Source organism: Anser brachyrhynchus (genome assembly GCF_964034855.1).
Source record: "Anser brachyrhynchus genome assembly, chromosome: 2".
Lineage (NCBI taxonomy): Eukaryota > Metazoa > Chordata > Aves > Anseriformes > Anatidae > Anser > Anser brachyrhynchus.
The window spans coordinates 140,792,988-140,817,125 of NC_137695.1; the positions used below are offsets into that span (position 1 = coordinate 140,792,988).

Sequence of the window (24,138 nt, forward strand, 5' to 3'; positions counted from 1 at the left end):
AGGAAATAATCACATCTAATCACCTGATGTTTGCTGTCATTGCTATATACACTTTCATGATTTACCACTTTTCCTTGCACTTTGCTTAGCATATCTATGTAGACTGTGAGCTCTCTGGGGCAGCAATTGTGAAGTACTGCATATTTTTACTGTGTTTGATTGGAGAGGGTAGCAGTCTCACTTACATCATAGGTTCCATAGTGAGAAAAATAGTAAATACAATAAAATAATCATTTTTTTATAGGATTGCTAGATTGTTTGCTCTGGTAAGTACTGCTGAAACTCTGTTTTTACTTGAAGATAAAGTAGTATTTTCCTGTAATTCTGTCCAAATTGGTCTTTTTGGAAAATCTGGGCTTTGGAAAATTGTGAAATCCACAGATACTGGAGTTTTCATCAAAGTGTCACCAGAGACTCAAGCCACAGTACCTAGACAAATTTCGTATTGAATTTTGCATGTATAGAGGTGGGAAATACTGAGTTAAAAATACAATCCATAGTTATCCAGCTATCACACAGTCTTCTATGTAATTTTCTATCATGAATTAAGAGCTCATATTCTAATTACAATCTAATTCTATTTTGAGGCTTTTTCTATTCTTCTTTAGGATTTTCTAATCCTTTTCTTGAAGGGAAGTAATCAATTTCTTTAAAAGGAATAACCCTCTACAAGAACAGCAGATTACCTAACTTATGGCAAAGGCAGAATATAATTACGATTAATAGTAATTTTTGACTCCGGAGAATTGCATTTTACAAAAAGTTATTTTCAGCAATTGAAGTGCCAGTAATAAAAACTGAAATTTAGTAGAATCAAAAACACTGACTATAGTTGAATGGGTGGACTTATGCTATTATTTAGCAAATAAATCATTAAGTAAACCTGAAAACTTTGTAGACATATGAGTAGATTTTTATGTCTTATTATAAGACCTGCAGGTAATCAAAAGAGTTGCCACAATAATGGAAGTTTGTATGACTGTACTGGAAAATGCCATTGTCTTGGAGAAGTAGTCCTTTCTGTTCCCATAGAAGCATATAGTTGACTTAAATGAGAGATTTTATATTGCATGGAAACACGCTGTGAAGGCTAACATTTCTGTAATTTGAAATCAAGGACTAGATTAAGTTAAAAATATACTGATGAAAGGAATTAATTAAAGATAGGTTATAGATAAACAGGAGTTAGAAGGCATTTAAGTTTTGTAGAAGAAAAAGAAAAACCTCTGTAACTCCTACAGTATCCACATTTAATTTGTATAAATTTGAATAATCTGTTACAAAGTGGCAATTGCATAACATTTCTTAAAATGTAGTGCAAGTGCTGGTACTCAGGTAGGAAGAATGGAGATATTTGCAATTTTGTTCTTGTGTAGCACTCAGTATAAGGTGGAATATGCCTTGCTTACATTTATGTGATTAGAACTGGAAGGGAAGGAATCTACAGGAAGAAAAACTGTGGGTAACTGCCTTACCGATTAGGATCAGCATTAAAAGAAATTGGCTTGAGATTTAGTTCAGTGAACTGTGTTATGTGGTTGTAGATTCTTGTTCCACTTACTTCTAAACTCCAGAACAGCCACAGAAGTTTGTTTTTATGAAATCTATCTGAGTAGCTATGAACGACCATTCCTAGCGGTAGAGCCCTGACTTACCTGCCGCCTTCTCAATCCCCCACATACTCACCAGGAGAACATCCAGATATGACTAGCTATGTTGCATTTGCAATCTTTCATGGTCATGAAATTTTGACTAGTTCCTTAGCTTCCTGCAGCTGCATTGCTTCAAGTATCAGATTTACCTGCTGAAAGAGAGACTGGGTATCTCTGAAATGTACATTATTATCTTAACTAGCTAGAACGTTCCATGAGCATCTAGGCAATTTTACTTTTGCTTCTAACTTCTTCATGTAGTATATTTTCATGTTAGATGAATGGAAAATTGTTCTGGTCTGGTACCACTTAAGGTTTTACCAGATTTCCACTAACAAGATGCCAGAGGACTCTTGGTAGTTGAACTTATGCATGTTTTTAAGTTATGCTAGAGCTACGTATGTCTTGTTTGTAATCAACATTTGTAGAAAAACGAGTGTTAAATAGTACCTGGTTTTAGCATTTAAATCATTATATGCCTCTTAAAGGTTCTGTGTTATCCATACTATAGACCATAAATGAATACTGGAATATTTATAATTCTTTAAGAATTAGCAAGATCTTTTTCCCCTTGTTTGTTTCTATATTATATTCCTTTGTTCTTCCTCATCTTGGTAGAAGGGTGAACTCAAGGACTGCTTGCTGCTAATTAAAATAGAACACTATAAAGTGGTCTTGAAAATATTCAATATTAACCCTTTTGATTTACTGTTGATTACTAACCAAATAGGGAGTATTTTTTCCTAACAGATTTTTCCTTCTACTTCTTAAGAATAAATATAGCTCTTTCCTTCTTCATCCCTACCAAAAAATAAAAAAAATAAAAAAAATAAAAAAACACACAAGAACACACCATTCATCCAACCAAAAACCTAGAAGATTGTCAGGCCAAACAACTGTAATAAAACCTTAAAGTATAAAAATGAAGTGCTGAGAAAATCAGCAGACAGTAGAGCTCAGCCAGAATTTGCCCTTCTATTTATGCTCTGTGGTACAGACTTTAATTACATGATCTCATAATAATCTGGTGTTATGAGGAAGTTATTTCAGAGACCATTAAAGCTGACATTAATACTGATTAACTGTCCTCTCTTAATTTCAGGTATGGGTGGTCTTATTCCAGAATAAAATTATCTACAAATGGAATTAACAAGGGTAGTTGATTAGCTTTAATCAGGGATAGCTGTCAGCCATAACACCATTTTTTTCCTCTCACTCAGATACAGTTTCAAGGCTTTAAATGGAAGTAGCTATACTATCAACTTGTCACAGTTGTCACAATTCAGGCATAATGGAATGTGAGTTACTGAGATACTCTGATGGTTAGGAAAACACAACTACTATTTACTGTTTTGTCTCATTCGGAGCATAATTTCCCACTAAATGGACATAATTTTGCAACATAAGAAGGAATTTCATTCTGTATTTTTCAGCACCCTAACATAGCTTGATAGGATGTAGAGAAAGATTATTATAATGAAGTTGCAGAGAACCTCTATCTACACTGGTCACACTTCCATCATATTCTGTCAGCTGCGCTTTCACAGGTTTTTAAAAATATATGTCATACTGGTAGTTTGTGTTGTAGAACATGATTGATCACATATGCATCATATTGGATAGGAACTTGGACTAACTTAAGCTTGGCTGGGAACTTGTAGTCAATCAGCAGAATTCAAAAACCACAGATATAAATATTTCCACCCATCTTTTTGTGCATGTATTTCTGTGGTACTGACTGTGTGGTGTTAGACACTTTCATTCTTGCACGGGGTAACTCTCGCATTATGTATGTTTGACAGCAAAGAGGAATGGCTGCCTTCTGATAATGCAGGAATACCTCATTTTTTTATTTCTGCTAGGAATTTGCAAAAATAAACCTTTGTACCTTTGGGTTTTACTTGTGGATGCGTAGTTCAATCTCCTGAGAGGCAGTAGAGTTCAGCCCCTAATTATTCTGAGGACTTTTCAAATATTTTATTTGCATTAGTACAGTTTCATTGAAAAACTTGAGGAAATGTTACCCATAACACAGGGCTTACTTGAAAGGTTCATACCTTTCAAAGGAAGTAATGGTTCATAGTATTCTCATGTATTGGCAAAGGGAGGAATTAAAAACCTGTCTCTTCATGCCATTTGAAGGTCTTAACTTCTAGGTCTGATGTTAATATTGGCATAAAGAAAAATGAGCAAACAGTCATACAGCTGTGCTCATGACAGCCATGGTTTATTTATGTGTTCGGGTACCAACAAGCCAAAACCATTTTAGTTCAATTCTCCTCGAACCAATTTCGTTAAAAGTCTTTGACACGCCTTTTATACGTGATTTTTTTCTCAATGAGAAAAGGTTGACTGTAGACATGGTGTCCCTGCTGAATATTTTACAGTATGGAACAGATACAATTTTGGTTGGAATTTAAATATCACAATTTTATCACAGAATTACAAAACAGAAAGCTATGTAGACATTAGTTTCCATTGCATTGGCATTGATTATTACCTAAATCTTTCTCCTTATTAGCAATAACCAGTTAGAACTAACATGCAATCATAATTTTAAAACTGCTTGCTAAACCTAAAGTCAAATAATTCAATGAACTGTGTAGTTGCACATAAACCTATACAAGTAATGAGAGAACTGTAAAAAAAATCTGGAAAAAGAGTACAAAAAATCAATAAGTAATCATAATCTAAACCTTGAAAAAGTACAGTACATTGCATCATATCAAAAAAATGCTTAATAACTGACATTTAAATGAAAGCAGCCTTACAGTACACCAGTTATTCACTGCAACACTTTTCTGTGTCATTATGATTGTTATCCTGGTATTAGATGAGTTTTGTCACAAAAGAAAATTTTGTTTCTTAATTAATGAGGTAAAGAAGTGTGTTTGTGTTGTTTATATCTTTAATCATATATATATACCTTCACCGTTGTACTGATTGAGAAGCACCTGTCTTTCTGAATTCTAACCACTTTGAAATCCAAGTGAAAATCCTATTATCTGGCAAATCGAGATTTTTTTTTTCCAAGCTGGAGAAACATTTGCATTGTTTCTTCAGCACATATTAAGGTACCCACTTGCTTAGGATTTATACATAGCTTTAAATATGCTCTTTGAGAATGTAGGCCTGTCTTCTATTGATAGAAAAACTAAACCAAAGCGAAAAACTAAACCAAAGTAGATGCTTGTGAACCAATTATATATCAATATATGTCTGCTTTCTCTGCTTTGGTATTTATTGTCTGCTTTCTGATGTTTCAATAATTCATTAAGAAATTAGGTTATTAAGGATGGCATATGACCATCATTACTTTCAGAAGAAACTCATTGGAGTAAACCAGAAATATTTATGAAAAATAGCAAAAGGATTCATTCAATCTTCAATTCACAGAAAATAATGTATGTCACAGATTGAGGGTTTGTATGTTGTTGTGGATGTCTTTTGTTTGATGTTTATCTTTTATTCGACAAGCTTGTAACAAAGCATGCATGTTTTTGTCTTGCTTTTTTCCCCTTGTCATACCTTGCTTATACAAATGCAGCAGGAGATGAAGAAAACAAGCCTATTGGAGTGCAGGAATCAGAGGTCGAGGCAGGTCTGTCTGACCACAAGTGCCTATCTCCTTTAGTAATATTTCCCATGAGCATGTAGGGAAGCTTTGCCAGCCAACTTGTAAATATATTAAATTAAAAATCCATAGCATAGTTTATTTACCAGTTCGTAAATACATAAAACAGTTCAACTTGCAAAAAGAAGTTAACTTTTTTTTCTCCCTCTTTTTGAAAGTACTCTACTCTGTCACTATGATAAGGTTACAGCCTTAGCCAGATCTGGGTGTACACCCCGTAGACGTGTAACCCTCTACTTTTCATTTATACTTTTGGCAGGCAAGGAAGTAAATATTATTGTACTGTGACACTTCTTTAGTTTGTGTAGGTGGACTGATGATGCTGAACAAATAGCATTGCATTGAAGTACTTAGAATATTTTGCATAATGTCTCTCATCGAGCTTGGAAGACACTTCAATCAGTAGACAAAGGAAGTTAGTATGATAAGAGCTGATGATCAAATCAAATAGATGCAAATATTTTTTGAACTCAAATACCATGTGATTAAAATATACAACTTTACATTCAAATTTCAGAAAACACACAGCCCTGCAGAGATCTAAAGATTTTTTCATCTATCTTTTTTTTTTCTGCTCTTAGATTATTTTTTTTCTCAAAGGAAGAATCATAAAAACTTAAATGTGCATTTACATGCACTGTTAATAGATCACATCTGGTTTACTCTTCAAGCTAAATATTTTCTCAGAAATAATTTGTTATCCCTTTTGATAACTTTCTGTGACATTACACCAACTGTGATGGATGTGGAAGAGCAGCACAGAGTAGCTTTTCTGGTTGTAAATATTTGGGGTTAGATCAATGCTAAATTTAGCTGTCTAAAATTGTGGTTAAAAAAAAAAAAGTGTGGTACCAGCCTCAAAACCAAGGAGCACAGCCCAGAGAAGGATAATGTGGTGCAGTTATTACTGCAGTTATGTGGAGAGAATCAGGTGCTCCAGCAGGCCCAAAGAAATAATAAGCTGAGCAAAAATACTCATCTTGCACTAGCTGGTAGGAAAAGTTACCAATGTCTAAAATCCCGTCCCTACTTAACAATATAACTGCTTCAATCACAGTTTATTTGGAGTCCTATGACCTGGATTCTGCTTCCATTGGTATTTAATGGAAGAAAATATGAATCGCTGTTTCCCTCTTAAAGCCAGAAATAATTACTGTGATAGGACTCGTTACTGGTTCAGAAATCTGGATACTAGAGTTTGAAAAGTTGGCAGCTAGAAAGCAGGATTTTTTCTTTAATTGTAGTTTGCAGTAAAGCATCAAAAGTGGCCTTTAAGCCTTCCCTTTTTTACATTATAGTGCAGTGTACATTTTTCTTGCTTTTGTGGTGATTCTGTCTCTAAGTGTGTGTTGTTCACTTGTGTGTGTACTGTTCACTCTGTGTGTTTTGTGTTAATTCAAGCATAACACATGGAATTTTGCTAACATAGTTTGCAAAATATTTGTGTGTATTGCAAAATATTAGTTACATTATTCATCATCGTATCTGTTCCTATTGTTAATCATCATTGTCTGTTTTTAATGTTATAAAGATTATGAGGAAAAACATCAAAACCCACCTGTTAATGGGAGAAAAGGCAAGTTGTGATGGCATTGTTGGTGAATTGTGGGTGTTTTCATTTACCTAGTTTTTGCTGCATGTGTGTGTGTTCTGTAGTTCTACTAGTTCAAAATTAGTAACTCCGTGTATGTTCCATTTTAATGTGTTGCTCTTCTTGCTCTTAGAATAAGTATGTTCAACTGTGGTTTTAAAATCTTTCTTAGAATCAAAAGTTCCAGAAAGATTGTTTTTACGGTTATTGAGTATGTAGTTTACACCACATAGGTATGTGATTGTGCTATCTATTTAGAACAGGTGGGGTAGTTTTTGTACTTTTGCTCATTTAGGTATTCCCAGTCTGCCTTGCCCTAAGAGACCAAGTGCATTTCACAGACGTCTACAAAATTGTCTGCATTGTCTTCCATGTATTACCAGGGCTATATGCTGTTACCTCTTTTGGATATATATTTTACAAGTTTGGCACATTTTTGCTAATCAGAGGAAAGCTGGACCATTTTAGTTCCTGGTAGAGAAAGTCTCATACTATTAGCAATCATCTCTATTGTTTAGTTCTTATTATGTTTGATATTCTATTCCAAATGCTATAGAAATAAGCTTAATACCAAGCACTGAAATGTTGACACGGAGATACAGATTTATTACCTAAAAATAGAACATGAAAGTTGCAAAGAACAACCACAGCTTACTTGGCAGTTTTGAGTTCATGCTGCTAAATTGCTGTGACAATTTTGAAGGAATGTGTTATGATTTATCCAGGTACTTCTAAAGCTAAATACATTTAAACTTTTATCTCATCAATATCTTCTACCAGTGAATGAAACACCGTCTAGACAGTGCCTTGGCTTTATTAAAGTCTGGATATTCATTCTTACAATTCCATCTCTATCAGGAGGCCATGCAGAGGGCAGTCCCAGTTAGACTCTTTTGGGCTATTCCTAGCTTTCTCTTTGCTAGAATAATGTAGCAGGGAGAATATAGGTACCAGGGAGAGAGAGGATTCAGTTTTGCCTGTGATGGTTCACTCTGTTGTGGGAAACACCATTTTTAATATGCTGCTTATTTTACTCTTCCTCTCACCCAGTGCAGACAGACTGTATGAGGTGCCTTTGCAGAACGGGTGCAGTCCGTAGAGCAATGCAGGGGGTCATCTCTCAGACTCTGGAGGCTGTGCCAATGTAGTTCTGAGTGAATTCAAAAGCTGGAAGTCAGCTGCCATAAACATACTTCATTGTTATTACCAGATAGTTCTGTGAGTTATAATTTTAAGATCCAAATTCTAACTCTGATAAAGTTGGAGGCTTTTGTTGCTGACTTGTCTGGGTTGACACACAAGTAATGAGTTGCTAAGTCGGACTAAAGCTGATTTTGTTCTTGCTTTATCTTCCACTCCTTCAACAAAACAATTTTTATAGAGAAAGCTTGAAAGAGGTACTTTGCATGATAAAACTGAATCTTACTAACCTGTTTTAAAGATGCTTTAATACATTTTGTGGTTTAGAACATCCTTCTCCAGAGCTCTTTCAGTCCAGAGGAGTGATTTGTGCCTAATATTTGATTTCAAATATTTATTACAAAAAAATACTCTCTCTTAAATTCTCCCTCAGGTCTTTTGTATTATTTTTTTTTTCATGTGTTTTGTACAACACCTTTTGATCATTTGTGTTTGCAAGAGAAAGCTCCTGGTATTTCTGCTTGATTTCTACTGCCTTAATTTCAGGTGCATTAAAGATGCTGTAGTTACTGAAGCAGAATTTGAAGCCTTTTGGATTATCAGTTCCCTCATTCTTTAGAATATTTTTCATATTTACACAACAATTTTGTCTATATTATGGGAATCAGGAATGCTTCTAAGTTTTTATCTCCCAAGTTCAGAAGTGTCTGGAGCCTATTTGTTTGTTGAGTCTATACCAAGACAAGACCCAAGTCACCAAGTTGTGCCCTTTCCATGCACTCCAGTTTCCAAGTGCGTGGGAGCCCCACCATGCTGTGAGCAGTCCAGATGCCCAAGAGCTAGAACTGAGATTTCACAAAATCGAATTCCAGACTTTCTGCGTGGTTTAGGCACAATTTAAAGAATTTAGGTGACTATAGTGCAAACCAGGCAGAATAAGGGAACCCCAGTCAAAGAAGTGATCCCAGATTAACTTGCAGAACTAGTGTATACATGTGTTTTTTGAAAACTAAGCATGTTGCTGTCACGCCAAAGGGACTCTCATCCTGCTGGCAGACCTGAGCATCTTCTTCCATCTAGGACCATGTGGGATTCCTGGAAATGGGGCTTACACCTTGCCTGAACTACTAAACATGACAGCCATGAGTCTCTTGCGTGCTCTCTATTTCCCTGCCCATGGAATCCAGGCTTTGCTAAGAGACCAAGGCAGCTTCTGAATTTTGTATGAAGAATGATACTGATTATGTTTAATGTGTGCTGTGAGTATACCTAACAAATCTGTGTGTGTTATGAGAACTTAGGGAGAGTAATACTAGATTTTAATTAAATTCTAGTTCAAGCAAAGTAAGGTTTAAGTAAGGTATTGAACTATTGAGGCTGCTCTAGTTGTAGGAAGGCACATAACTGCGATACTTGCTTTGGGAAAAAGGGTGGAATAAAATCCCTACAAGAACACAAAACAGAAGTAAAGCACCCATAAGACGCCGGCAGCTCAGCCAGAGCCAGGAGTGGGGCACCAGGGGTGACACAAGGCAGGTCATCCCCTCACCCTGTCCCACAGCCCCCAGTGCAAGGAAAGCAGGACGGGGCCCAGGACCATAGCCAGGACCAGCTGAGAGTCCTGGTCCCTGCTGGGTCTCTGATGATAAGGGAGGGCCAAAGGCAACCAGCATGGCTGAGACCAAATGCAAGAACCTCAACTTGAAAAATCTCCTGAATAAAGGCAGAGGAAGCTAAGGCTTCTTCCAGCTTTTCCAGCTTTTTGGTGAAGGACTCTAAAGCTAGCTCAGGCTTCTCAGGCAGCTCCCCCTTATCACAAGAAGGCAGCTACACTTCTCAGCTCCTCATGTGCACTTGTGCCCTGCCAAGAAGCACATTAAAATCATAATAGCCCAGAAAGCATAAGAAATAGTATCCAAACCAGGGGCTTAAATATCCAATAGAGTGGAATAACATGTTGTTTATATCAAACTATTAGAAAAAGATCACTGAAGAAAATGATTGGTCATATATGCTATAGTCACACGTTTATGACAGAGATGCAAACATGATTTAATTCCAGCTATCAAGAAATATTTTGTTTGAATCATTGTTACATTTCAGAATTTGTATGAAGAATTTCTATTCATGAATTCCTCTTCTACGTTACATGTTTCAGGAGCTTACATACATGGAATATACGTGCAGAATAGCCTGAAAAATAAAACCAAAACCATAAACCAAATTAAACCTTACATCCTGCACTTTGCTGGGTGGATTTGTAGTCTGTTCACATTTCCTTGTGTGCATGGAGCACTTGCTGATACCCAGGGGAATGCGAACTTGAGTAGACACTACAGAAGAGAGGTGCTGAGCAAAAGCTTGCATTTTGCTCCATGTTTATGTTGGTCATTACTTGTAATGTGCCTTATTTAAACTAATTAATCATCAGACTCTGGAGATATTTTGACTTTTCTTTCTGCTTACCTTTCATAACAACGTGAGGACCATACCAGGTCTGACCAGAAATCCACCTAGCCTAGTGTTTGGTCCTAGCAGGCTAGGTGTGGATGCTGGGGAAAGGAACCTGAGCAGAACAAATACATAGCAAAGCAGCAGAGCTTATCCAGGATGCTGGATTCCCAGTCTCCAATGTTTTGTGCCTCAGGGTCTTACAGAAACATCAATGGTATCATTGTGTGGTATCTCCATCTCCCTCATAAGCTCTCTGCAACCCTTCTCCTGCCTTGAAGCGGTCCTGTCAATGTAACCCTGCAGTGCTTATCCAAACAGGTGATTCAGTAGAGCTGCTCTTCAGAGATATTCAAAATAAGCCTGTTCTGAATAGGCCAACAAGCCAGCTGCATCGTATTCATTTCTAATGTGTTTCTGGCATATAACCAGAAGAGGGAGCAAAACTGCTGTATTTTAAAAACATATATGAAGATAGAAAACAAACAAATCCTCCCCCCCCCCCGCCCCCCCCCGACAATCCTGGAAAAAAGCCTTGATAGTGGCTTAAAAATAACGTCTTTGCTTTATGATAATTAAATATACCTTGTTAAATATTGGTATATTTATATTTAATGTACCATTAACTGACTATTTTATTCTTCTGGTACAGTTCCTTTAATTTTTTCTGATGTTTATTCATGTTTGGCAATCTGTTATATTTAGTAAAGCACTAAGTGATACTTTGATTTTTAGCTAAAGGTAGGCTGTGACTCTACTCCCTAGTTCTCTCTCTGATGTTGCTTGACTGTATCTAACATTCTGCTCTAGACTAAGCAATAGAAGATACTTATTCTATTCCCCATGTAGAAGGACCCACTACTAAGACAGTTAAAAAATAAGTTTAGATTGGAATTGATGATGTTTTCTGCTAGGGAATATGATGAGATGAGACTGCTACTGGATGACTTGAACTGTTAATTGATTTACAACTACAAATAATTAATGTAGCCTTGAAGTCAATTTGAAGAAAATATTTCTGGAGTAAAGGAATAACCTACAGTGCACTATAATTTTTGTTACACTAGTAATGATAATATAAAATGTAGTTACATGGCAATATTTTTTATTACCTACCTAATGACTTCCATTAAAGTTATTTGAATGTATTCCCACTGCAGCCCCAGGGAATGAAGCCCACTTTTTTATTATTTTTTTTTTTCTCCAAGATGTATAGTTCAGTAATGAACATGAGATGAAAACAATAAATAATTAAGATATGTCAGCATTTTTATTGCAGTGCTGCATTAGTTAAACCCACAATATAAGTGATGCTTAAATAGCTGTTTAAGAACAACACTTTATTTATTTTAAAATGCTGTTAGCATATCCCAGCATTCAGTTGCTGATTTGGCTCAGTTTGCAAACGAGTTTCATGTGAAGTTGAGCATGTGTGTGATGCATCTGACTCATAAAACTCAGAAGGGAGAGGTGCTGCCTCTGCCTCTACTGTCCACATTCCACCAGCATTTAGGAGAGTGCTCTAAGATTCAAGACCCAAACTCATTTCACTCTCTGCAGGACACAAATCAGTGCATCTCTGGCGAATGCCTTGAGCTCTGACGTGAAGAATCGCTATTTAAAATATTCTTCCATGCGGAAAATATTTTTTTCCATATGGAGAAAAACTTTAGATGACCTGTTACGGTGTAAACAGGAGAGGCTAAGAAGTGGTGTCCTCAGGTGTGGTGTAAAGTATTGGTACGATGGCGCTGCCTGGAGAGGCAGGTCTTGTTCAAAATTTGATAGAAACAGGCTGTGAGTGATGGTATTTGTCTTTAGATATTGGACCAGAGTCTAGTTCCTGTTACAGCAGGGTAGGGGAACCTCAGCCCTATTTTACAGAGGTACCTGAAAGTTCCTCTGACGTAGGAGCAGCAGCAGACTTCCTTCATTGCTGACTTTGTGTCACATGGAGCTGGCCTTGATGCCATTAACAGGATGCCAGTGGTGTTAGGTGGGATTGGATTCATTCCTTATAAAATGTAGTACATCTGGCACAATTCACGTATCATGACTCAAAGCCATTTGCTTTCCTCTGGTAGAGGTTTGACAAAGCTGGATTTTTTTCCCTCTTGGTGGACTCTCTTTTATTATAGCTCTTTTTATTATCTTTTATTATAGCTCCTTTTATTTTCTTAGGGACTTTGCTTTGTAAATTAAAACTTGCATAACATGAATTTAGCCTTTTCTAAAATAAGTCTAATTAATTCCTCTTCTCCTTGTATTCTTAATGCATGAGTTAAAAATCATGAGAATCTGGTTCAAAATGTAGTTTCTTAGCTTTTGACAATTTATTCCACAGTTCTAATGGCTTTTTACTGTGCTGCTTCGTGTTTAATAAGCAGTAGCAAAATCCACTTTTGACTCATTTTTGAAGTAGTTGTCACCATACATTATTAAGAATATAATTCCTTTCTGAGCGTTCAATTTATAGCATTAAAAATAGAAAGAAGTTCTGAGAATTTTACATTTGCAGGAAAAGAAGACTAAATTAAGTATGTCCTAGTGAAAAAGTGAAGACTTTATGATAAGCTAATTAAAAGTCTAAAACTAGAAACGTACTGATAAAAATTGCTTCACAGAAATTTTTGGAGCTGAAAAGAATAAAAACGCTGAGTAGATTTAATAAAAAAAAGAAATTAGAGAGAAAGTTTCAAGCAAACGGTAACTGAGAAAAGGAATGTTATTGTCTGTAGTGCAGAGAAAAGAAGGGAGGGGGTAGTATTTGCATAAGAAAACCCTCTGTCATTAGCATCTTGGTATTCTGCTGCATCATCTTGTTGCTCTGCAGTTTGCAGCATCATTCTACTTCAGCTGCGACATAGCTGGAGCTCAGAGCACATATTTAGAAAATCAGAAAAGCTGGAGATACGCAACAATTCTATGTTATTTCCTTATTTTTAACATTGAATAGTCTAAACAAAAATGTCATAAATGCTGAGTTTGTTCTTAACAGTAGGTATACTGGAGTGCACCAACCTGTCCCAGGCAGCATGAGTGAGTGTCATTCTCAGAAATGAAGGGCACACGGCCAGGTGGCATCCTGATGTGCGCTGGGGAGAGCCTGGCTGCACGGCTCGCTGTGGTGCCAGTTCCCCAGGGGTAGATGCAACAATGGCATCTAATGAAACAACCACATTTAACAATTTCATTTTTTACATTGGTGGGAAGAAATCTGAATCAGTGCACCTGATTAGAAGCAATCCTTCTAGCCGCAACAGTGCTTCAATAACTATAATTTTTGGACTCAGTAATCTCATCTTTTATATCACCTATGAGGTCAATGATTTTATGTCTTTCATTAGTCAAAACTGATTCTCACAACAGAAGACAGATTGAAGTTCATTTTGAAGTGAGAGTGGTGAGAAGTGAATGATAAATTAGAAAATGGGAAGATGTAGTTCAAAATATTTATAAGTTGGCCAAGGAAGCTTTGATTAAAACAAGGGAATAGAAGGTGGCCCTTTGCCTTGCGGGAAAAAAAAAAAAAAAAAAAGAAAAAGAGAGAGTGAGAGATTTTAGAGACCATAATGCATATTTATCTAACCAAAGGGGATATGGACAGCAATGGCACTTAGCGTTTTGCCTATTCATCATCTCTTACTAATCCCATAAAGAAAGCTCTCCTTTAACAAGTATTTCTTACCTTGATAGACACAGGAACGTGGAAATAGGATTAGAAAATGGTGAATATAAGGTGAAATGTTGGAGTAAATATAATGGATATGTCTATTTTTATTTCTTGGTTAAAATAGTAACCAATATTAGCCAAACTCTTGCATTGTTCCAGAAGTTAATGAAGCTTTTCATCTGATCTGAACTTGAATACTTCCGGTCTCCATATACTCAATCTAAGAGTTGCACTTACGTGCTGATAAAATGAAACAGACATTTGAGTTTAATGTTATAAGAATAACTAAAACTATAGAAGAATGATCCTTGAAACTTTTTCTGAAAGTATTTACATGGTGATACTATCACTTTTAGTATAAGCATAAAAAAGTAGCCTGTATTGCTTTATATAATGGGTTTTGCTCTTTTAAGGCTATCACATGGCAAAATATTTATTCAAAGAGTTATAATTTTATTTGATATTTATCATAAAATCAAAATTTTGTTAAGAAGAAACATAAGCTTTTATTTCCACGGTTTCAAAACACAGTGTTCCTTCTGAAGTTTAGTGCTGCACACAGTACTTCAAAGGTATCAGTTTATGTTTCAACATGCATATCTGTGGTGTCCTAAAATCATTATGTTGAAAATTTTATTGATGTATTATTACTTGAAGCCTACAACTCCATCATTTTCAAAAGTGAAAGCCACCTTTCATAGGACAGCAGCCTGTTGTAGAACAACAGCCATAGATAAGATGGCTACAGGATAACTGCAGATAACATTTTTAAAGGTTTACATTTTGAATTCCAGATATCCACCCCGTTCAAACAATGAAGAAAAAGAAATGTCATGGGCTAATATAATTTTATGTCTTTTTTTTTTTTTTTTTTTTGTATGTACTCCATATCTAGCATATTCTCCATCACTGGCTATTTCTGTGATCACATAAGTGGTTATACCCATGCTTTATGTCTGTAAGGAACTTTGCATTTGGGGGGATCAGCAAAATAAGCAGTTTCACAACAGCCCAAAGCAAAAATGGAGCTTATGGTATTTAATCTATCTAATTGATTGGGCTAGATTTGGTTTTGACATGAGCTATCAAAAGGTTAAAAGCCTACAGTGTTATGGTAAGCACCCCGTTTAATTTTCAGAAGGTGGAGAATTTAACTGTAGACCAAAAATATCTGTCATTGTCAAAAAGTCTAAAGTCTTGCAATCCTAGGAAATGGAGTCCCTATCTGGAGGAAAGTGAACATGCTTATATTCATAGCTCTTTTCGTGCGTAGATAGGTCAGAAATGCTGGTTTCAGGGTACAGGAATCATAATTAGGAGGAGTGTCTTAATATGCCTAAACTACAGACTGAATTTAAATCAAATACCAGATTTTAAAAGTGAATCTGACCAACTTTTGGCTTAAATATTTTAAGCTCAATTTATTGTTAAAAATACTTTTCCAGTTTAAAAACAACATGCATGATTGCAGGTTTGGTTTTACTTTGTTTGTTTGATTTTGTGTGAATTTGTGAAGTCTTTTCTACTAAAATATTTTTGCATAATGCCTTTTTAAATTCAGAGAAATATATAAATGTTGTAAGAAGCTATAAAATATACTGTTCTAGCTTTCTAAAAGAGGAGGAGTTATTGTGTAAATAATCTCCATATTTTTTTTCACAATTGTTATATATGAGAGACAAATATTTGATATATTACATAGATATTAACTTACGTATAGTATGTCCTTTTCCTTGTTTAAGTTGTTGACTAAACCTCTTCATCATAGGCCTCTAAATTAAAGAAATAATCTAAATTTCTCTGTGTTAATGATAGTATTTTGTTTAGATCAAGTTGTCCCAAATTATTTTAGGTGTCATATAATGTAAGTTATATAATATTTCTGATTTTTTTTTGATTTATGCTAGAAGTTACATGGGAGGACCAGCAGAAAAAGGTGAATGGTACAATAACTGATGACAAACTATTGCCGAAAAAGAAACACCATTCTGAGCCAGGTTTGTCAGGGTTTGGAAAACCACATGAAAGCATGAGACTATAAAAACACATTTCATGCTTTTGTAATGCGTGTGCTTGATGTACTTTTTTTTTTTTTTGGTGTGGAATTTTTAGTATGTAGAGACTATTTAGAATAGTGTTGTACATAGTTCTGTTTTAGAATAGCAAAAATAGATCTGCTTTTGTAAACAATTGTGTTAGAATGCACATACATTAGAAAAGAAATATTCTGGCATATTATTAGACTTAGCTTGCTCTTTAACTTTGAATTTTGTTATAATTTATCCTTGTGTGCAAGCTTCAGGAATCCAGGTATAAGTCATGTTGGTTCTTGTTTAGTTGACTGAACAAAGGTATCTACTGCATGCAAGGTGAGAAAGTCATCTTCAAAGACTTGAATCTGAAACCTTGTACCGTCACATGGCAGAAATAACGTTCTGACCTTTTTTTTAGCATGAGCTGCATTTTATATCTCCATATGGCTGGAGTTTGCAAATCTGTCCTGTGCATGAGCGGATTTCTTCTGGAACTAAGAACTATCAAAAAGTTTCTTCCACCCCAAACATTAAGTGCAATTATTCAGCTCTGTCTTCATTACTACAATTGCATAACAATAAGAAGCAAGCCTAATAATAGTAACGATGATGCTGATGGTAATAATAGTATTGTTCTCTCCTCTGAATCCGACAGCAAGAGGTGCTAATCACGTTATTTTAATCACTTGTAAAAATGCACTGTGATGTTATGGTGATGAACACATTGTAAAGAGTAGAGAAGAGTGGAGTAGAGTAGAGTAAGAATAGGATAGAATAAAACTAGACCAGACTAGACTCTAAAGCTTTAGATTGCAGGTTTCAGCCTGTATTTAAATGTTGATCCATGTCTCTCGAATGAATGGGAGTTTTTCAGTTCCAAGAGTACAAAGGTATAGTTCTTGGCTGCAGATCTCTCTCTGGCCGTAATAATTGTCTCATTCTAATAACAACACTTTTCCCAATCATGTAAGTTAAAGTTTACGTGATCGGACATTTGTGCCACCTCCTAAGTAAGTGCTGTAATCTCAGTTTTAGGCTTACTTGCTGAACACCTCCAAGTTTCTTTTTGAATCTGAACTATGCAGCGTCAAGTGCAAAAATCAGGACTGAAGAGGAGCAGCAAAATCCAGATTCACTCTCTAAACTAGGAGCTGGGGAATATAGCTGTAAAAGGACAGACCTTCATTTGAATTCCATGTTCCCTGACTTTTTAATTCATCAGAGAAAGTTACGAGATAAAACAAGTATTGCTTGTAAGAGCCAGTCTTGCAATGTAAGTGTATCTTCTTTTGCAGCTGAATGTCTTAGCTATTGAATGAGAAATTCAGGATACAACATCTGCATATCTTCACTGTTGCCTTTCCAGGGAAATTTTTGCAGAATAATCTCTCTGCCCAGACTTTTCCTGTACACCATAGTTAGGTAAGAGCATTATCTCCATCTCCCAGCTGAGGTGGGCTTAAAAATGTAGTACTCTATTGTCTAGGCAGATGGCACATTCAGAGTTATTAGCAATAACTTGTTTGGAGCCACCTTCCACATTCTTAGAAACAGGAGCCATACTTTGTTAGATGCCTGCTTTTAGGGCATTCTAGATTTTGGAATGTGAGTAAAATCTTGTAATTCTAAGACAAGAAAACGGTTGGCAGAATAGAAAACGGAAACAAATGTGGGCATTAAAAAGCAGTTACTTTTGAAAGCATCAGAACAATATTTATCTGATTTTCTTTTTTATCTATTTTTTCCTCTGGAACAGTATCACTGATCTCAAGTACTGCTGCGAATACACAAAATTGGTTTGGAAAGCCACAGTCACAATTGCCAAACCCCAGAATAGATAAAGACTTCAGTAAAAATTTTGTACTGCACTTCACAGCTTTAGGTCTTTATGTAAAGGCTGATGCCTGATAAGAGCATGAATTCTGCTTTGATTTTTGTTTTCAGGATTGTCTTTCATGGTATGTACACTTGGGACAATGATGTGTGGTGCTTCTCGGTGCTTTTCCAAACTGATTCTCTGTACTGAAGAGGCAGGAGAAATGGTGGAGTACCAGCATAACATACCCCTGCAGCTTTCAGGATGGGAGTTATCTGCTATGTGTGGCACACTGCTGGCCCCTATAGACATCCCTATATCATTACAAACCCATACTATCTTCAAGTCCCATACAGTTCCACTGTACTCACACCTGGATGTTGAGATATATTGGATCTGTAACCAGTGATATGGCCTGACTAAGGAAGCTTCGAATTGCTTGAAGCTTTCCAATATGGGATTTACCCTCTGCACAGGATTGTTCTTTCTTTCATCTGAGAATGCTGTAAATGTTCTGTTTGCACAGCACATAGCAAGGAAATACTACCACGACTTAGTCCCTGGCTGCCGTTGGTAGTCTACAAAGAGCAGCAAGGAGGAATATGGGTACCTAATATTGCTGTTGCCCTCATTTAGTTGTCTTTTCATACAGAGAATTTTCTGCTATAGCAGAAACTTTTCCTGTTTTTTAGCTTTTGTTCGTCTCTTAAGAATTTAACATAACTGGTCATGTGGAAACAGCCAGGCAGAATTACATCTAAGAAAAGCTGTGAAAAAGTGAGGTATTGATTACATGAATACATTGAGCAAATTACTTGGACTGTGAACAAATTGTAGATAAAAACATAAATAGATAATAAAAATAATTCAAAGTAACAAAAGAAATAATAGTAATGCTCTATCATGGGAAGCATTAAAATAATATATGTGACTACAAACGAGATTAGCAAATTTGCTGGAGTACAGTTTAAGGTAATTCAAGAAGCAAAATGGTTCTTTTGTTTCAGGCTCTACCATAGAAGATGCTGATAAAATTCTGAATATCAGAAACCAATATGTTTTCTCAACAGTGCCTTAAATCTCTAAGTTCTGAGGCAATTGCCAAAACTATTGTTCCGTATATTTCAAAGAGGCAATTACATTTATGCAAAGGAATGGAAGAGCAAAATTGCAGAACCATAGCCAAGCATAATATGGAAATTCAAGCCAGGGCTTGAATGTGTGTGCCCTTCCTTTAGCTGGTGGCAGCATCCTGTGAGGGAGCACTGCATTCTCAGGACACCAATGGATCAAAGAGCACACAGAATACTTATTTGCTCCTATCTAATATATTAAACGTTTCCAATTTCACAACGCCTCTGTCTCTGAGCTGTAATAGATGACAAACTAAAGAGAATAGAGGTCTACTCACATTTTCTTGGTCAGTAGAAGAAAAAGAAAAAAAAGCATAAATATTTTCATATGCTTTTGCATTTTTATACATACTGCCTTCCGAGAACAACTTGGAAATGTAGTAGGCTGTGGTGGTAGTGAATGTCCCTTATTCACAGAAATACAGTTGAATAAGATTTTCCTTAAAAAATTAGTTATTTTCACCTGGTATCATCACTCATCTCTTCTGAACCCAATAAGGTTATTTAAGGGAGAAAGCACATTGTTTAGGGCACCAGGGCAGTGATATTCATTTCTGTTGCCTGTCAACTGTTGTACAAGTGAACAATCAGTTTCACTATCCAAAGTTTGGGAGGTGAACACAGTCTAGCAAACTGCGTTTCCATCCAGAGATGATACAGGTGATGCAGGAACAACCTATGTGAGATAGCAAAGGAAATATTACTGGTTTTACCTTGTTTTTTGTACTTCAAGCTAGTAGATTTGACATTTATTATCTGGAAACTATTCTGTGGTAGTTTCATTATCGCTGCCTCTTGAGAAGATTGCAGTGTCATCAGATATCCAACCCTTGCCAACACTTTTAATTTCAAAGCAATGGTCGAATAACACAACACAAGGAAGTGCTGACATATTTTGATATGATTCAAAAAGGAGACTGGTTAATTTAAATGTATTTCTACATCTCAGGATGGAAAAAAGTTGAAGTGGGGTGCTTCTGTAATTATTTGGGGAAGGCAGTACTTCTTTAATACCATACTAAGTTTGTAGAGGAATTGTAACAATGGTAAGTTAAACACATCAGAAGACACAAAGGTGATGCATGCTTACAAATGGTAAGTCTTTATATACAGTGACTGGTTTTCAGTTTGAAGGAAACCATGGCTGGTTTTATCAATGGAACATTTATGTCTTTCTCCTAGGTGGAAGTATTCCTTAACTATACACAGAAAAAGCCTTTCAGAGATAATGTCGTTGTTATTGAATAGTTTATCTATTGCCATGGAATCAGCTGAAGCAGTAAAACAGTAATAAAAAATAATTCAAAACAAAGTGGTGGTGATTTTAACGGAAGTTTGTAGTTAGTAAGTATGGAATCATAAGTATGATAGAATGTACGTTAAAACCAATGCTGTTAGAAATGGGGAATAAGATGAGGCCAAAAAAGACAAAGTATTTTTGCTGAAGACAGGCCACTCAGAGAGACGTGAGAACACAGTAGCACTTCATGTAAAGGCCATCATGAGCAATGGACAAATCAAAAATTATGGTTAAACAAGAAAGCTGGTATGAAATTGCCATCTTGTGAAAAGGAGAGGAGCAGAGTGGAGTCAGGGACTAGTTTATGATTGTCTAAAAGTCACTAGGCTGTAGAACAGTTGTCAGAAGAACGGAGCGGGAAAGTAAAATAAGTCATCTGGGGCCCTGATGCAAGGTTCAGAGTGCTCTGGTCGGGCTGGTGAAGAAAATATAGGAAAGGTTCTTAGAAAGATGCTGTGGGATCTGTAAAGCAGTGAAGTGGGTAAAATTTACAGAAAAAGCTACGTATTACATGCCATGTTGAATCTATGAGGATTGTTTAACCTGTGCCAAGTGAGAAGCAATTCAGATTGAATATATCATATGAATAATTGTTTTCTCAAAAGAATATGAGTGTCCCCACACATTTTAATTAATAGATGTTGTGTATAAAAGATGTATTTATTTAAAATAAGTACTCTAAGGTATTTACTTAAATTTTACTTTCTATATTTCCCTGTACAACTTTGAAAGTCAATATGCCTACTCTGTACCAAAGTAACATAGAATTGGATTCAGGAGAGAGAGGTTTTATTAAGAAAAAATGGGACTCTGTGTGGATGGGAATTGCAGACATAGTCATATGTTGCACTTCGGTGTCTCAACCAAATTGTATGAAGGGGTTAATAGTCATTTACAATGGGTCTTAAATAGTGAAGTGGCCTGAAAATATCTAACAACACATACATACCGTTATGTGTATATCTTATGTGTATATCTTTTTTTTGGGTCTTTTTGTATTTTGGAAACCATTCCTGAAACCATGTGATTTTCAGCACTACCTATTTCTGTAAGTGATGAAACTTACTGACATTATTGAGATGAGAATAGATTTAGAATAGGGAGATACCTGATTTAGGATAGCTCATCTATCCTTTATTGACAATAGAGGCTGCATTTGTATCATATGCTGATAATTATCCTTTCTGAAGTAGCATTGATGTTTGGTTACCTAAATCTGCTAACTTACCAGTGAGATTTATTATCTTTTCAGGGTTTATGATACTTGAAATCCAATACAGAACTATAGCACATCAATGTTTTGAAATTTTACTGTTTCATCTTTCTTCCCCTTATAAAATTATAACATGAACTTTATTCAGAGAAACAATCATAAAAGCTCTCTGAATTCCTCGTTTAGTTTATCTCTTGAGACATATAAAAAAGTAATGCAGTCTACATGGTTTCTTTTGATTTAGAGAGATCATGCTGCTGAGAATATTTAAGATTTCTTCGTATATGCTGTTTTCTGCCTTCTTCTCTATAATCCTTATCTCTGGGTAGGAATTAACGACAATTTCCATATTCTTACTGTCTTTATCTAGCATGTATTTTATATAGCATATATTAAGCCTGGCATATATGCTGTAGTTACAAAATTGAATGTATTGCTTCTGTCTTCCTGTGTTTTCTTCATCTTAGTTAGTCCTCAGCTAACGTTTTTGAGCAAAAATGTCAGCATCTGTCCAGGGCGCAACTGTCATGTTGTGTATATGAGTTTACACTTTAAGATGAAAAACTCACTTTTAACTAGTAAGAAATCACCTCATTAAAAAAACTGAAAATATGAAATGGGTTCTGTATCTACAGGAGGGGTAACTGGAAGATGTGGTTTAATGGTGTTAAATACGATTATGGAAGACTGATTTTATGCACACTTGAACATAGTCAAGTAGCCATTCACTCCAAATCTTTGAACGATTATTTCCACACTTAACTATTCTGCTATGTAGTCCTCCTCTTTTACCAGTATCCTCAGCACTGCAGAGTTTGAGTGGTGGTAGGGAACATCTTCCCAGAGAGTTGGATGCATTATGTCATTTTTTAAGTCTAATCACATACAGACTAATGACATATGTTTATGGAACATGCAAACTTGATGGAGCATCTCTATTTTAAAGTCTCCTCCCTGTTTTACAATAATGCCCATTTGATTGTGCTATTGCACATCTTATGTCATAAGGAGCGTCCACAAATGAGGTTTTTCCTGATCTTGAAGCCGCAGAAGGTTCTGAGGTCAGAAATGCAGTGAAAGATCTTTGTTTTTAAGGAGCAAAATAAAATGAAATTAAGAAAAGCCTTGAAGAAGATTAAAAAAAAAAGAAAGAAAGAAAGAAAGAAAGAAAGAAAGAAAGAAAGAAAGAAAGAAATTAACTTACATCTCGTTGTCCCATGCTACTTTTAGAATTTCGGATGGGGATGTTTGCTGTGTAAGGTTTCAAGCACATTTTTTAAAAATTAAGTTCCTAAATACTTCTCTTTAATAACTGAAATTGCTTACAGCAAAAAGTTCTGTATCAAAGCATGATAAAATAGTTGATATTTCTCCTGGTTTACTCAAACTTGCAATACAATTCCTGGTTTTCTTTTCCTTCAGAAGTTTATTCAATGAGAGAGTCTAACTTGTTTCTAAATTTGTGTATAATACCCGTATGCATACCACACTCATACATCAAGATACACAGTATTCAAATAAATGCTTGTTCCACAACAAAGCAATAAAGATGCAAATGAAAATACCAAATGACACCTAAATTTAATAGAATTTTATTCCATGATTTTGTTTGCAGATTTTAATACATTTCTATCAACAAAGATTGAATGTAGTGTATTTCAGGCTCCAGAGCCAGAGAGTTTTCATGAATGATCCAGAGAGATTTATGGATCCAGAGAGGTTTATGGATGGCTTCTTAATCATGAGAAGACTGGTTCCTATTAAGTGCTATTGCATCTAAATTAGTAGGTCTAATGGAAGGATATTGGTGCATTACTATATCACGAACTACTTCTAATTCATTAATGCTTGCAACAATTACTATACACATTTTACAAACTATGTATCTCAAGAAATGAGATATCAGCTGAATAGTTATCCACATTATCCATAATGAAAAAAATAAAAAATAAAAAAAAATGACAATATGTTTGTAAATATTTTTTCCAACAATTTGCATGAGGGCTTTTAAAAATGCAGTTTTTAAAACATATCGCCACATGTGACTGATATGCAGCCAAATACTGGCTATTCCTTGCTAAAATCTTCCAAAGTAGTCCATGGCATATTCCTAATTTGGAAATTAAGTGGTTCTAAATGTATTTTGAAAACTTCTGAAGTTTTTAAAATTTATCTTAATGTAGTATATGGCTCAAAGCTATGCTATCCTCACAGGTATTAAAATCAACAAATGGGGTATAAGGGTGTCATGATAGAGACTTTCTAATAACAGTGTTTGACATAGTAGGAGTGCTTGCTTTGGGGCTGTAGATAATATATAAATATATAGATAACAGAAAACATTTTCAGAAAAAAAAAGTTTTTATCTTTTTGCTGGGTTTTTGATGATGGTAATAATGATCTATTTATTTAACTGTTATAGAAATTACAGCTACACTGTATTAGTACAGGCTGTATAAAATTAAGGAGAAGTAGGTCTTTGTTTTCATTGTTAATTTCATA

The 24,138-nt window shown here is 35.5% G+C and overlaps 1 protein-coding gene across 48 annotated transcripts in view; it reads left to right on the plus strand.

Annotated features, from left to right (window-relative positions):
* RIMS2 (regulating synaptic membrane exocytosis 2) overlaps nucleotides 1-24,138 on the plus strand; it is a 462,856-nt gene that overhangs the window by 330,246 nt on the left and 108,472 nt on the right. The window lies entirely within an intron of this gene.